This window comes from Hippoglossus stenolepis, chromosome 17 (assembly GCF_022539355.2).
Source record: "Hippoglossus stenolepis isolate QCI-W04-F060 chromosome 17, HSTE1.2, whole genome shotgun sequence".
NCBI classification, from domain to species: domain Eukaryota; kingdom Metazoa; phylum Chordata; class Actinopteri; order Pleuronectiformes; family Pleuronectidae; genus Hippoglossus; species Hippoglossus stenolepis.
Window position 1 is genome coordinate 2,260,517 of NC_061499.1, and position 14,631 is coordinate 2,275,147.

Genomic DNA, 14,631 nt, shown 5'->3' on the forward strand with positions numbered 1-14,631 from the left:
TCTCTCTCTCTCAGCATGACGTAATGGTGACAGCTGTGCTCTGCGTCAGCTCCAGAGTCCAGCACGGTCACCAGCACTGAGTTGAGGGGGACTCTGGAGGTTTTATTAGAGCTGGACCAAATTATATCATACATATCATATATTCATATATATAAAGTTCACCTGTATCACAAACACTTCATCCAATCTGCGTCACACTAATGTTTTGTAAATTGTCAGAAGAAGTGCACGAGGAGTTTGGTGCGATTTGGACTCGTGACACGTTCAATATCAGAAGAAATGAAATAAACATTGTTACCTCTGTGTCTGTCAGTTAAACATGTCTTCTTCTAGGTCCTCAGATATCCAGTGATCGCCAACTGGGTCCAACCAGATCACTTTGATAATTTGATCCTTTTTATTTCACCATCTCTCACACAGACACACACATACTCATCAGGGCAACAACAATCATAGAAGCCCTTGCTGTTTGGCAAGTAGCCTTCAAAGTAAAAGCACAACATTCGTTTTGTATTGAGCTGAACTACCTTGCTTTTATTTTGACAAGTTGTTTACAAACTTGACAAGTTGTAAACAACCTGTGGACCAAGTTGAAGTGTTGTTGAGGGACTCGTGATTCCCCCGACAGAAGGGACATGTCCCTCCAGCGAGGTCTGGGTCGTCCCAGTGGAAAATGGGAAGGTTTGCCTTGTGGCTCCTTCTTCACCACAATGACCGATGCAACAGGTCGAGCTTCTCCAAACTTTGAATAAACTTCTTTCCAGCAGCAGTGGCTCCATGTTCTGTGGCAGCAGGTCTTCACTCACGATTGGTCGAGCAGGTGTATCAACGGGACCTCGATCCCACGGCTCCACGATCACCACTGCCCAGACGCCGACGTCCAAACTGGTGCCAGATGGCCCTTTGCACTAAAATGCACCTTAAACTTTGCATGAGTGACCGACTCAGCATAAGACGTCAACATTTGTGTTTTCTGGATCGTGGGAGTAAAGCTGATTCATGCTTCTGCGGCGCTACCAAGCGGACCTATCACAGCTCTTGCATTCTGCGTCGCCTTGACTCGTAGTTACATTTTTGGGGAGGTGTATGTTAGGGTACGACGCAGGGTACGATGTAGGGTACGATGTAGGGTACGATGTAGGGTACGATGTAGGTACGATCAGGGTACGATGTAGGACGGCAGGGTAATGTAGGGTACGACGCAAGGTACGATGTAGGGTACGACGAAGGCATGTAGGCGACGAGGGCAGGTGACGATGTAGGGTACGACGTAGGCGGCGCAGGGTAAGATGTAGGGACGACGAGGTACGTAGGGTACGGCGTAGGGTACGACGTAGGGTACGACGTAGGGTACGACGTAGGGTACGACGTAGGGTACGACGTAGGGTACGATGTAGGTACGACGAGGTACGACGTAGGGTACGATGTAGGGTACGATGGAGGGTACGATGTAGGGTACGATGTAGGGTACGACGCAGGGTACGACGTAGGGTACGATGTAGGGTACGATGTAGGGTACGATGTAGGGTACGACGTAGGGTACGACGTAGGGTACAATGTAGGGTACGATGTAGGGTACGATGTAGGGTACGAAGCAGGGTACGATGTAGGCGAAGGCACGGTAGGGTACGATGGGGTGGATGTAGGGTACGATGTAGGGTAGATCTAGGTAATGTAGGGCGATGTAGGTACGACGTAGGGTACGACGTAGGGTACGACGTAGGGTACGACGTAGGGTACGACGTAGGGTACGATGTAGGATGTAGAGGGGATGTAGGTAGGATGTAGGGCTCTGCATATGGTTCTTTTCTATGCCTAGGCTACGGCATAGCTTCGAAGCAGAGGGCTCGTTGTCCATCTTTATTTCCAGCACATAGTCTGGACCAGCAGTGTTAACTTTGTGTTAATTGTGTTGACAGCAGCAGGACACACAAGTAGAACAGTAATAATAAAAGCCAGTTCCACCCTGTTCCCTCTGACAGATGAAGATGTAAAACCTGTGGCGAGTCGAGCTGTGAGACGTCTCACTGGTTTCTCCTCAGTAAACAAGGAGACAAAAGACGCCACAGTGTGAGGACAGCTCTTCTCCTCAGATCCGTCCTCCAGCGCTCGCTGACCGATGGCTATCAGCCGTGGAGATGTGTATCTGCTCTGTGATTCCTGGGTGAACACCACAGCTTCTCTTCCCAGCACCGCTCTGAAAACACATCAGAGGCTGCGCTGCAGCGACAGGCCGGGAACATTTTGTTCATGGGGGGGTGGGGGTGGGGGGTGGGGGAGGCTGATGTCTCTGCTTTCAAAGTGATGTGAACATCCACCGCCTCCGGGAAACATCCTCACAAAGACCACACACGTACTGTACATGCATGGTCGGCTGCAGGGTGCACGCACACGTACAAAGAACACACACACACACACACACACACACACACACACACACACACACACACACACACACACACACACACACACACACACACACACACACGACAATCAAAACAAAAGAACCTCATTCACTGTTTCTTCTGAGGCCTGCAGAGTGTGTGTGTGTGTGTGTGTGTGTGTGTGTGTGTGTGTGTGTGTGTGTGTGTGTGTGTGTGTGTGTGTGTGTGTGTGTCTGCCTCTGGCACAGATTACCCTCCACAGACCACAGCAACAACCTGATTGGCCGTCGTGTCCCGTCACCTGAGGCCGTGATTAGCCGTGCGATCCCGGCAGGAAGTGAGGACGCAGATTGAGTTTCAGACTGAACACCTGGAGTCACCAGATGTGGGAGCGAACACGTTCCCCTCCGATTATCTTCACTTTAAATATTATATAGATTTTGAGTTCGATAAATAATTCTTTCTTAAAAAAGTGAAACTTAAATGTTACAAAAGAAATATTATTATTGTTTGTAGTGTGTTCAGTCTTATGATCATTTGTTCCATTTGAAAACATCCTGCCCTGTTTCTCCATTTAGAAGATGTTTCATAATTCATGTTTGTCAAACTGTATTTGAAGGTGTAGACTTGTTAATTAATTTCATCACATGAAGGATATTCACTGTAACTTCAGGTAGAAATTAAATTATTCAGTTTGAGTTTCATCTGCATTCAAGTAGCATCTATACTGATAATTAACCTTCTGCAGAAACATTTTATTTTCACATTATATATTTTTATTGTCTTTCTTATTCTTTCTTTTACATTTACTTTGTATTGTCTTTATTATGTTATATAATTTGTTTATTTTTCAAATATTTATCTTATAATTCCATTGTCATTATTATATCTTGTTTTAACATTTTATTCTTTTATTTTGATTAACTTTTCGAATCTTTTACAATGCATGAGTCCTTTACTCTAAACTTATTAATATCATTTTTTTTACATTTTGCTAATCGCTTGTAAAACACTTTAAACTGCAGTTGATCTGTTTGAAAGGTGCAATATAAATAAAGTTTGATTTATTTCTTTAAATAAGAGCTGAGGGTCTGAGGAGGAGATTAAACTCAGTCACCCCCACAACCCGCTGACGCTCGGCCGCTCTCACTCTGAAGCGTAAACGCTGTGAGGACGAGAGTTTAGGAACTTCTGCTCGTTGTGTCTCGGTGTTTTTCAGGAACTTCGGCTCTTTCTGCCTCATCATCACTTTCACTGACAAACTCTTGGTGTCTGTGTTTCCTCCTCTGGAGACTGAAAGTGCCTCCGTCAGCTCCGCGGCTTGTTTCCTGGTAAAAGGCTGAAAGAAGCAGAAGCAAACGTGACGCAACAACAGGAAGGAGGATGCTGAGCCCTCCACTTTATCCACACATGTAGCAACACGCTGGACTTACTTGGAATCAGACTTGATTTGAAGAAGAGAGAAAAAGTTAAAATGAATCGTGAGTCGGTTTCCGCAAAAGAGACAAAAGTGGACGAAGGATATTTTATAAGATAAGTTTAAAAAAGTAGTTTAAGGCCGAAAGTGAGTCAACAGAAACTCAAGCTGTTAAAAATGTTTAAAATGTGGCGCAAAATGATAAAAGACGTCAATCACGAGTCTCCAGCTGATCACTAGTTGTAAAAGAGACAAAGAAGCAAGTGATTCAGACGAACTTGGTCATGAACTCTGGGTAATGACCCAAAGAACGAGAAGCAGGAGGTGGAAATGAGCGAGTTGAAGTCTGGTCTCAGACTTGGAGAGCAGGTGGTCCGGAGGAAGGTGGGAGTGGAGGATCCTTCACGTCCTTCACGGACACTTGAACCTCAGTGTGAGAAGACGTCTCATGATGTGATAAACATCTGCAGTGAGATGTGTCCTTAACGTTGCTCATCCCCGTCCTGCAGAGTTTAAAGTTCAGAGTGGGATAGAACTCAAATACATTAACTCTGCTGACATTTGTGCATCGTAATTCAGGAACGGTTATGTACTGTGGACAAAGGTCATATTTGCCTCACTATCTTCAAACACACACACACACCCACACATACACACACAAACACACAGCCACCCACACACACACACACACACATACACACAAACACACACACGCGCACACTTTTATTCTTTAGTTTCAGATTTTTATCCTGATCTTACAAATTTTACTTTTCATGAAAAAGGGATTATTCTCATAACCCCTCTTTCAATAAAATATAAGATTTGATATTAACATATTTTCTCTCACAAAGATTTGAACAGAACAAAGTTTCTAATGTTGAGAACTTCCTCCGTCAACAGTAAATTAAACTATTTGCAGATTTTCTTCACGTCTCTTCTCAACTCACTGAAATCTTTCAAAGAATCCAGAGATCAGCTGTTTCACTACTTCGACAACAGCGCCCCCTGTTGGTCACTAGGAGTATGAAGCTTGACACTTTTACTTTATGGCTGTCTATGATCACATCCATTTCAGGTATTTAGATCATTTACTGAAGTAAAAGTATTAAATCCATATTTAAAAACTACTACACGTAAAATTCCTGCATTCAAAACCCCACTTAAGTAAAAGTATGAAAGTAGTATCAGCAAAATGTAGTAGAAGTATGAAAAGTACTTACGAACAAAACGTAAAAAAAGTGTCCATTCAATATTATATATGTATATTTGATCAATGTTTCTCGTTTGTATTTCTTCACTGCAGATAATTGTTATATATATTCATAAATTTCTATTTTCTCTGATTTAAAACACATTTCAGAACTTTTAATTTAATAAAGTGCTTATATTTAAATGAATGAAATGAATTGGATTGCTGTTTGATTAACTTTAGTTTCCTTCACACTTCCACACAGTTGGTTTAGTACAAGGAGCATTAGACGGTTTACGGTGAATCTGATCATCTGCCAGCACACGAACGATTTATGGTCGTAAGAAAATAAAGAAACCAGAAGAGAAGAAGAAGAACTGAGGAGAACCCCAACAAGAGAGAAGCTGGAAACAGGAAACAGGAAGAGGAGCGAGAGGAGGAAACACGTCAGGCTGAGGTTCGAATCTCTGCCTGTGTCAGAAGCTTCTGTCCAGCAGAGGGCAGCAGCGTCACAGTCGCTGTGGAACCACACAAACATCTCACAGACAGATTCAGGTGAAAAGCAGCAGATGACCTGAAACATGATTCTCTGTGATGTTTGTGTTGTTGTCCTCAGGGTTTCTACCTGTTCACTGTGTTTTATTCTCTCACTTATTTCAGCTTCTGGGTTTGAATCTTCACTTTTCACCTTCGTCCACTTGTGTGAAATCACTCGATCTATTTGAATCTCTTTCTTTGTCAGCATGGGGCTCCTCCATCTTTCTTTCTTTCTTCTTGGTGGTCTCTGACACCACCTGTCAGCTGCATACTGCCACCTGCTGTGCCAGAGTGGGTACAACAGGATCAGCATCTCAAAGAATTCTATAGAACCATCTGATATCATCATATATGTGAGTGCTCGTCCTTCATCTTGTGGGAACACTCACAGGTGAAGGAGCAGGAAGTGAAACGACACACACACCTGAGAGGAGCAATTTCAAAATAAAACAGGAAATAACAAGGTTAGTGCAGGAAAACAATCACACTCAGCTAAGGAAGCACATTTCCACCACTGTGATGAATAAAGATCCTGTAATTCATTATAATGAGAAACCTTCTCAAAATAATGAGTAAGTATCTCATTATTATGACTTAGAGATAGTTTCTCATTATAACGACTTTCAGGATCTTTATTTTCTTCATCCCAGGGATGTGTTTCCACACTCAGCTCCTGGTTCAGGTTCCTGAAGGATTCTGGTTTGATCCAGAGACGACGAGACATCATGTGTTTCTTTACCTTGAACCTAAAGCAACATCTTCATGTGACGAACCTGATTCAGTGTCACAGGAAAACACGCTCACACGTGTTGAAAGAACATATAGGATTTCACTCAGATAGAAAAACGTTGTTTTATCAAATGAAAACGACTCGAAAGTTGACGTCAGTTTGTAAAACTTTGTGTTGACTGAGGACACGTCACCTGCGGAGTCGTCCACTTCACCACAGCAGAGCTTTATTGAACTGAAAGGGTTCTCAGAGACGAGCAAACAAATAAAGACGTATCACAGGACCTGAGGTCAGTGTGTCAAAGGCCACAAGACAACAGTGTGTGTGTGTGTGTGTGTGTGTGTGTGTGTGTGTGTGTGTGTGTGTGTGTGTGTGTGTGTGTGTGTGTGTGTGTGTGTCTGTGCAATCGCAGCAGAAAGACATCACTGATTCCTTCAACAGAAGAATGAGGTCATGTAAAAAAAATAAAGATGATAACATGATAAACGTCCGACACAAGAACTTTCACTTATATTCACCTGAATGTGAAGTTACAGTTACATTGACAGTTACAGTTTCATTTACAGTTACAGTTACAGTTACATGACAGTTACAGTTATATGACAGTTACAGTTACATGAGAGTTACAGTTACATAGACAGTTACAGTTACATGACAGTTACAGTTACAGTTATATTGACAGTTACAGTTACAGTTACAGTTACACAGACAGTTACATTACAGACAGTTACATGACAGTTACAGTTACATGACAGGACCGTGGGATGATTGTTTCATCTGCTCATTTCAAGTCTTTAGCTTCGTATGTGAGTGTTTAAATTTCTTTTTTTAAAGTTGCTTATAAACTGCAGCGTATTTTAAACATTGACTTTTATATTTCAGAGACATTTTCACCAAACACATGTCTCCTCCACCTCTGTGCTGCTGAGGCTTGTTTGTTCAGTGGTTTAATATTTAACACACACACACACACACACACCTTCTCCTTACTGGATGACTGCGCTCGCTTTCAGACGCGTTCAGATTGAACTGAGCAGCTGATGAAGAAGCGTCCGCTCGTCAGGCCTCTGCTCATCCGTTCATTTACCTTTTGTTTGAGCAGCTAAACATCTTTTCTCTTCTCTTCTTTCTGGATTCATCCTCAGGAAGTTTCCTCTCGGAGCATTTTGATAAAACCGGAGCGATGGGACCTCGTACGGCAGGTAAGAGCGACAACAAGCTAAAAACAGGACAATTCAGGAAGTGAGAGGGTCAGAGGTCACGGGTCAGAGTCTCTGGAGCCTTAAACTAAATGTTTCATCTGTTTTATCTGCATCACTGTTTAGAAGCTTCGAGAATCTCTGAGCATAATCGTTGTTTTTGTGATAAATGATTTCAAGCTTTAGTTTTTCAGTCTGTGTAGGAAGCGACTGACTGGATTTTTCTTCTTCACTTTGTAAAAACTGTGAATTTCCTCAGAATCTCATGTAAATCTCGCTGCAGCTCGTTTTTTAAACTGGACGACAACTTTATTAACTTGCTCCGTTTTTATTGATCTAATTAAAATATTGTTTTAGCTAATCATAGTTTATTTGTGTTGTATTTAAGTTTCTTTTGATATATATATAAACAAGGTACAAGAGAAAGTAGTGAGTAATTTATTACCGTTGACAGGAACTGTTGTCACATTGTTCTTTTATCTTAGCGCATGAGGTCGTCTTCTCTGAGTCATTGTGTCGTCCAATCAAATGATGTGGTGATGATCCAATAAAATGATCCAATAAAAGTGAGTGTGTGGAGAGAAGATTGAAAATGTAAATAGTTCTTCATGCAATATTCTTTCAAATCACATGAAAACATCAACAACAACAAAATAAAACCTGAGATCCTGTTTCATGATGAATTCACTGATGAAATTCATAATTCACAAAATGAAGCTTAATAATTCAGCACGACACAACTTTATGAAAAATGTGAGTTTCAGGTTTTGACGAAACTGCACATTTATGTCATTATACTTTTGTGTGTAGATTATTAATAAAACTAAATGACAGAAGATCCAGATGTGATGACACTGAAGTGAGAGGAAGTTTCCTCCTGAAACCAAAGTTAAAGTCACTTTTATTTGGATCTGCACCGAATCCCACTCACTCATGAACACGGAGGATTTTTATCATCAAGATCCATCAATCAAAGTCTCACTGGTGAAGAAAGTGAGGGAAGGTTTGTTACCCTGCAGAGTGCGTTTGAACACAGGTGGAGTCGCTGCATGAAGTGAGGACGCCTCCTGATCTCCTCTCTCTCTCCATCAGTCACTGCTTCCAAGGAGGTGAAGGTGGTGATGGGAGGAGCCCGGCTGAGGAGCAGCAGTGATGGGAGCAGGTACAGCAGGAGAGAGCTCGGCCTCCGCGGCAACAACAACTCTTCATCCTCGTCTTCGGTCCTCTCCAACCCCAAATCAGGTGAAAACCAACTGGCCACAGAAAATACAGATTCACACCAGTTTCCATTCGCCGCTGAGAGTTGATTCACGTAGATGAGCAGTAGGGGGCGCCACTTGTCCAGCCAGGGGCCGATACCACTTCAGAGGAAATGGACGACAATGAGAATTTCTATCAGGGAAGAATCCTCCAAACTCCTGGGTTGTGTAGGGGGCGCTCTCCAGAACAAAGGGTCCATACGAGGGTAGAAGAAACTCGAGTTCCATTCAACTCGATCTGAATCTGTTTCGTCGAAATGTGTTTGTGACATCACACATTTTACAACTTTCTCCATTTTGGTTTCAGAGCCTTAATTTCCGTCTCTTGTTTGTTGTCTTCGGGCGGAAAGACGAAACATTTTGACATTTCCATGTTTCATGTTCAGTTCTGAAGAGGCCGGTGAGCACGGAGGAGCTGCAGCAGCCGGGAGGACCGTACGTCAGGAGAACGTTTACTGTACGTCCCACCGTTCAAGGGCTCAACTTTTAACTCTTTAACTTTTTAACATTTCCAAAAAAGTGAAGGTTTTAATATTTTAACAGTTTGACAGTTTGACATCTTAACATTTTTAACATTTAACATTCAAACTGTTTGAGAAGACATGAGGGATCATCTGTAAATGCATCTGAGGAGAGCAGCACAAACGTGTGTGTGTCTGTGTGTGTGTGTGTGTGTGTGTCTGTGTGTGTGTGCAGATTGTGGGTGACGCTGTGGGTTGGGGGTTTGTGGTGAGAGGAAACAGACCTTGTCACATCCAGGCTGTGGAGCCCTGTGGCCCAGCGGCTGCTGCAGGGATGAAGGTAGGCATCATGGGAAATGTAGTTACTAAAAGTAGATTCCTAGTCAAGTTAGGTAAAGTACAGTTTCCATGACTGCACTTTACTTTGCTGTAAAAGTTTATATGTAACATGTCATCATGCTCTGATGTCTAATGTTAAGAGTTTTTAGGCAAGTCAAACTTTTGAAGGTGATTGACTTCCCTTTCTTTTTTAAACCAACACGTTTTGCACAATCGGAAGAAATCTAAGATGTAAAAAACAAATGAATACACAAACGTTCAATGCTATTTACGCGCTAACACCCAGAAGTACCAGAGTACATCCGATAGGTGCGGCAGCAGCCGTTCAGCACTGTGGATCCCTCGCCTCTCTTACCGAGCTCCTCCTCTCACCGACAGGTTTGTCAGTTCGTGGTGTCGGTCAACGGGCACAACGTTCTGGACCTGGACTACCGCAGCGTCAGCCACCTGATCCTGACCGGACCCAGGACGGTGGTGATGGAGGTGATGGAGGAGACCGACCACTGAGGAGGGACAGAACTCTGAGAGTGTGATGGTTTGTGTGGCGTCCTGACTTTAATGAAGTTACCACATCGACACCTGGCATGGAAATGTGTTTTTGGTAATCAGATTACAATCAGATCGAGTGCATGAAAGTTCAGGTGTAAATCATGTGACGTGGATCCGATCGGCCAAACAACCTCTTGAGGGCGTCAGAGATGCTAGCAGCTAGCAGCTAGCAGCCACTAGCCAGTAAACACAGGAAGCAGTCGTCTCCGCAGTCCTCAAGTGATGTTTTTAGTTTGGTCCATGTCCCATCTGTTAACATGGAGGAGGCAGGGTTTATGACCTGTACTGCAGCCAGCCACCAGGGGGTGACGGTGTGGCTTCACTTATGGGAGCCTTTATGTCGTCCATCTTTATTGACAGTTGACGAACCAGTTTAACGTTGGAGATGAATAAAGAAGCGTTTTGACTTTTGTGAATCTCTTTCTAACCGGTTTATTCTTATTATTCTAAACCGTCGACGACTTCGACGGTTTAGAATAATAACAATAAACCGGTTCGTTTCCTTATTTATTCTCAACAAGTTAAGTTTGTTTTGTTTGAAAATGTCTTTTCCCCCAAAGAGTCACGAACCAAGTCCTCGTCTCCAACACTTTTATATTTTTTACAGATTATCCTGTTTCTAAAAATCTCTGTACAGGAAACACAGGGTGTAAATATTCGTGATGGGAAACTGTAGAAGAATTATTATTGTATGATATTTATTTTGAAAATTGCTTATTTTATTTTAAGTGTGTCATGTTGTAAACGGACTCTAGAGGGCGACATGTTGTCGACATCACTCCAACAGCTGGTGTTTCCTTTATTGCGACGGTTTGGACTTTTAACCTCGTGTGACAACTCATCCACACACACACACACACACACACACACACACACACACACACACACACACACACACACACACACACACACACACACGCCCCTCCTCATCTGTGTTTACTTTTCCATCCACTTCCCGAGATGTTTGATTCCCAGAAAGGAAGTGAGGAGTGAGACGACGTGTGAAGAAGATCAACAACAAACTCAAGTGTTTTGTTTTCAAGTCTCGTTTGTGTTTTTACTTGTGTAGTCTGTGTGTTACTCTCTGCAGGTTGTGTGTTACTGTGTGTGACTCTCTGCAGGTTGTGTGTTACTGTGTGTGACTCTCCTGGTTGTCTGTGTGTTACTCTCTGCAGGTTGTGTATTTTGTGTGACTCTCTGCAGGTTGTGTGTTACTGTGTGTGACTCTCTGCAGGTTGTGTGTTACTCTCTGCAGGTTGTGTGTTACTGTGTGTGACTCTCTGCAGGTTGTGTGTTACTCTCTGCAGGTTGTGTGTTACTGTGTGTTACTGTGTGTTACTGTGTGTTACTCTCTGCAGGTTGTGTGTTACTGTGTGTTACTCTCTGCAGGTTGTGTGTTACTGTGTGTTACTGTGTGTTACTCTCTGCAGGTAGTGTGTTACTCTCTGCAGGTTGTGTGTTACTGTGTGTTACTGTGTGTTACTGTGTGTTACTCTCTGCAGGTTGTGTGTTACTGTGTGTTACTCTCTGCAGGTTGTGTGTTACTGTGTGTTACTCTCTGCAGGTTGTGTGTTACTCTCTGCAGGTTGTGTGTTACTGTGTGTTACTGTGTGTTACTCTCTGCAGGTTGTGTGTTACTGTGTGTTACTTCTGCAGGTAGTGTGTTACTCTCTGCAGGTTGTGTGTTACTGTGTGTTACTGTGTGTTACTGTGTGTTACTCTCTGCAGGTTGTGTGTTACTGTGTGTTACTCTCTGCAGGTTGTGTGTTACTGTGTGTTACTGTGTGTTACTGTGTGACTGTGTGTTACTCTCTGGGCTCCTCTTTAAGTCACAGAATCACACGATGAGAAAAAGACTCTTAAGGCTCATTCGTTCTGTTCGGAGACATCACACTGCCCCCCCATGGTTCACAGTGGTACTGCCCATTTCAGTGGACAAGCACGAATACGGATGAAATAAACGCAGAGGACGGAGACTCGGTCGGTTTCTGACGTTGAACATAAATCGACATTAAGACATTTGTCCGATGCTCTTTAATCCTTTTTCATCTCTTTTGATTTTTCACCTGAAAATGTTTGTATTTGCTTAAAGCTGCATTTTCTCACGTGAAATAGAAAGAAAATAAAATAACATCTGACAAACTGTCGAGACAAGAAATCCTGAGTTTGTGAAAATAAAACAAAAGGTCCAAGGTCAGAGTGTGGAGGTCATGTGACAGGGTGAAGGTTCACGACCAGGGGAAGAGGAAGTGGAACCTTTTCTTAACATTGATGATTAACAGTTTAAATATATTTAAAGCATCAATATTCCTGTTGCTGTGGCGACGGATGCTTCATATGTTTTCTGTGGCTCTGCAGGAGAAAGATAAAATAATCCTCTCACACTGGAAGTCTGTTTGATGACAGATCAAGTTGCATGATGGGATTTGTAGGATCCAGTGTTTTTGGAGCTCGACCCATTAAAAGTCCGGATCTTGACTTTGGACATTATTATGTTATTGTGTCCACTTTTATTTTGAAATGTTTGACCTTTTGTGTTGTATTTCCTGTCTTTTGTCGTCTGGACGTTTCACCTGGAAACACTGAAACCTTGTTTGTCTCCTTTAACTTTGATTTATTGAAAACCTGAAGTCAATTTGCTGTTATTTGTTTTTTCATTCATTTGTTTTGACGTTTTAAATGATGTCGCATCTGATGATTATTATTATTATTATATTAATTTGCTTCTTGTCTTTGATCTTTGTACTTCTTGTGAAGCAGCTGCTATATAACTAAAGATCATTATTAAAGTAAATGTACAGAGTCAAAGATACAACACGTTAACAAACAGGAGTGTAAATCTTTGCGTTGGCGGTGGAGAAGGAACATTCTGTGTGTCAGAGCGGAGAGTCCTCGCTGTGACTGATGCTTCGTGAACAAGGTCAGAGGTGAGGCTCCAGAAGCTTCTGGAGCGAAGAGGATGAGCAGCAGGTCAAGATGAGGACGATACAGTTTGAACTCAACCTTTTTATCACTGAAGTGTCGTTAAAATCTTTATTTGTGTTCAGTTCAAAAAGCCTCGACCTGTAGTGTCAGCTGTCAGATCCTGTCACACTTCCTCCAACACGTCTCAGGGACGTACGACGGCATCCCTGCAAATTCCTGGGGATTTTATGGGATTCCAGGTGAGTGACTTTTAACTCTGAGCTTGTACAGACGTATTCAGCACGAACAGAGGAGAAGACCCCACGAGGGTGTAAACAGGGCCCCCAAGGACCTGCAGGTGGGGCCCAGAGGACCTGCAGGTGGGGCCCCGAGGACCTGCAGGTGGGGCCCCGAGGACCTGCAGCAGGGCCCCAAGACCACAATATGTTTAATAAAGTTTGATATAGAATAGAGGACGTGTCAGATTCCTGTTGATGTTTTATTCCCGGCTGTCAGTCATCACTGAGGTGTTGACGGCTCATGATGACGGAGATGAAACTGTGATTCGTTCATTCACCTGCCGGACGCAGACGGGGTCGGACGCTCGGCTGCTGCAGCCGGTGATTTGAATCTTAAAGAATTCGACTCCTGTGACTCAGATTCAGAAACACAGCAATTTCCACATCACACGACAAGTAGTCATTAGTCACAAGCTGCTGCTCGTTATCTCTTCGTACAGGTTATGATCACATGTCTGATCAAATATGCATCTAATGACCACGTAGAAGTTTGAATTACTTACAAACAAATGTTTTCCAATTCAGCTCCATGAACAAAGGTTTCTGAGTTTCTACAGGTTTTATGTGTGTTTTTAACTAAAGACCAAACCTGAACCTGAACCAGTTCATGCACAACTGTAACTAACCCACAGTTCACACCTGAACCTGAACCTGAAGCTGAACCTGAACCTGAACCTGAACCTGAACCTGAAGCTGAACCTGAACCTGAACCTGAAGCTGAACCTGAACCTGAACCTGAACCAGTTCATGCACAACTGTAACTAACCCACAGTTCACACCTGAACCTGAAGCTGAACCTGAACCTGAACCTGAAGCTCAGCAGTGACCTCAGATCCATCAGGACCGAGCTCTGGTCCCTGAGAGGTCGAGGTCATAAAGAGGTTCTTATTATTATCATATGACTTAACTGTTGATTTGTTGACCTGTATTTCTTCTTCAGCTCCTTCATGGTGAAACTGATCACTTCTCATGTGTCGCCCCCTGTTGGTTGAACCAGGGAACATCAACATGTGACTTTCTGCACAGGCTCCAGTTTCTTTCTAATAACGTCAAATGTGACATTAGAGTAAACTGACGATAATAATCAATGTTTTTTTATGAGGATCCCTGAAGGAAACATGAAACATTCTGTCTATGCCTCATTAAACTCAGGTTGCCATGCCAACGTGCTGAATATTAAATGGACAGAAATTCAACTTGACTTTATGAACGACTGGAACCTTAATTCAAATAGAACCTCGTTCTCTCAGTTGAGGATGTTAAACAGTATAAAGCAGATTTCACATCTGATTTGTTGTTTTCTTGGTCGTTTGTTTCTGCTTTCGTTTCCTCAAACGTTTCCACAAACCGGAGGAAAGTTTCTT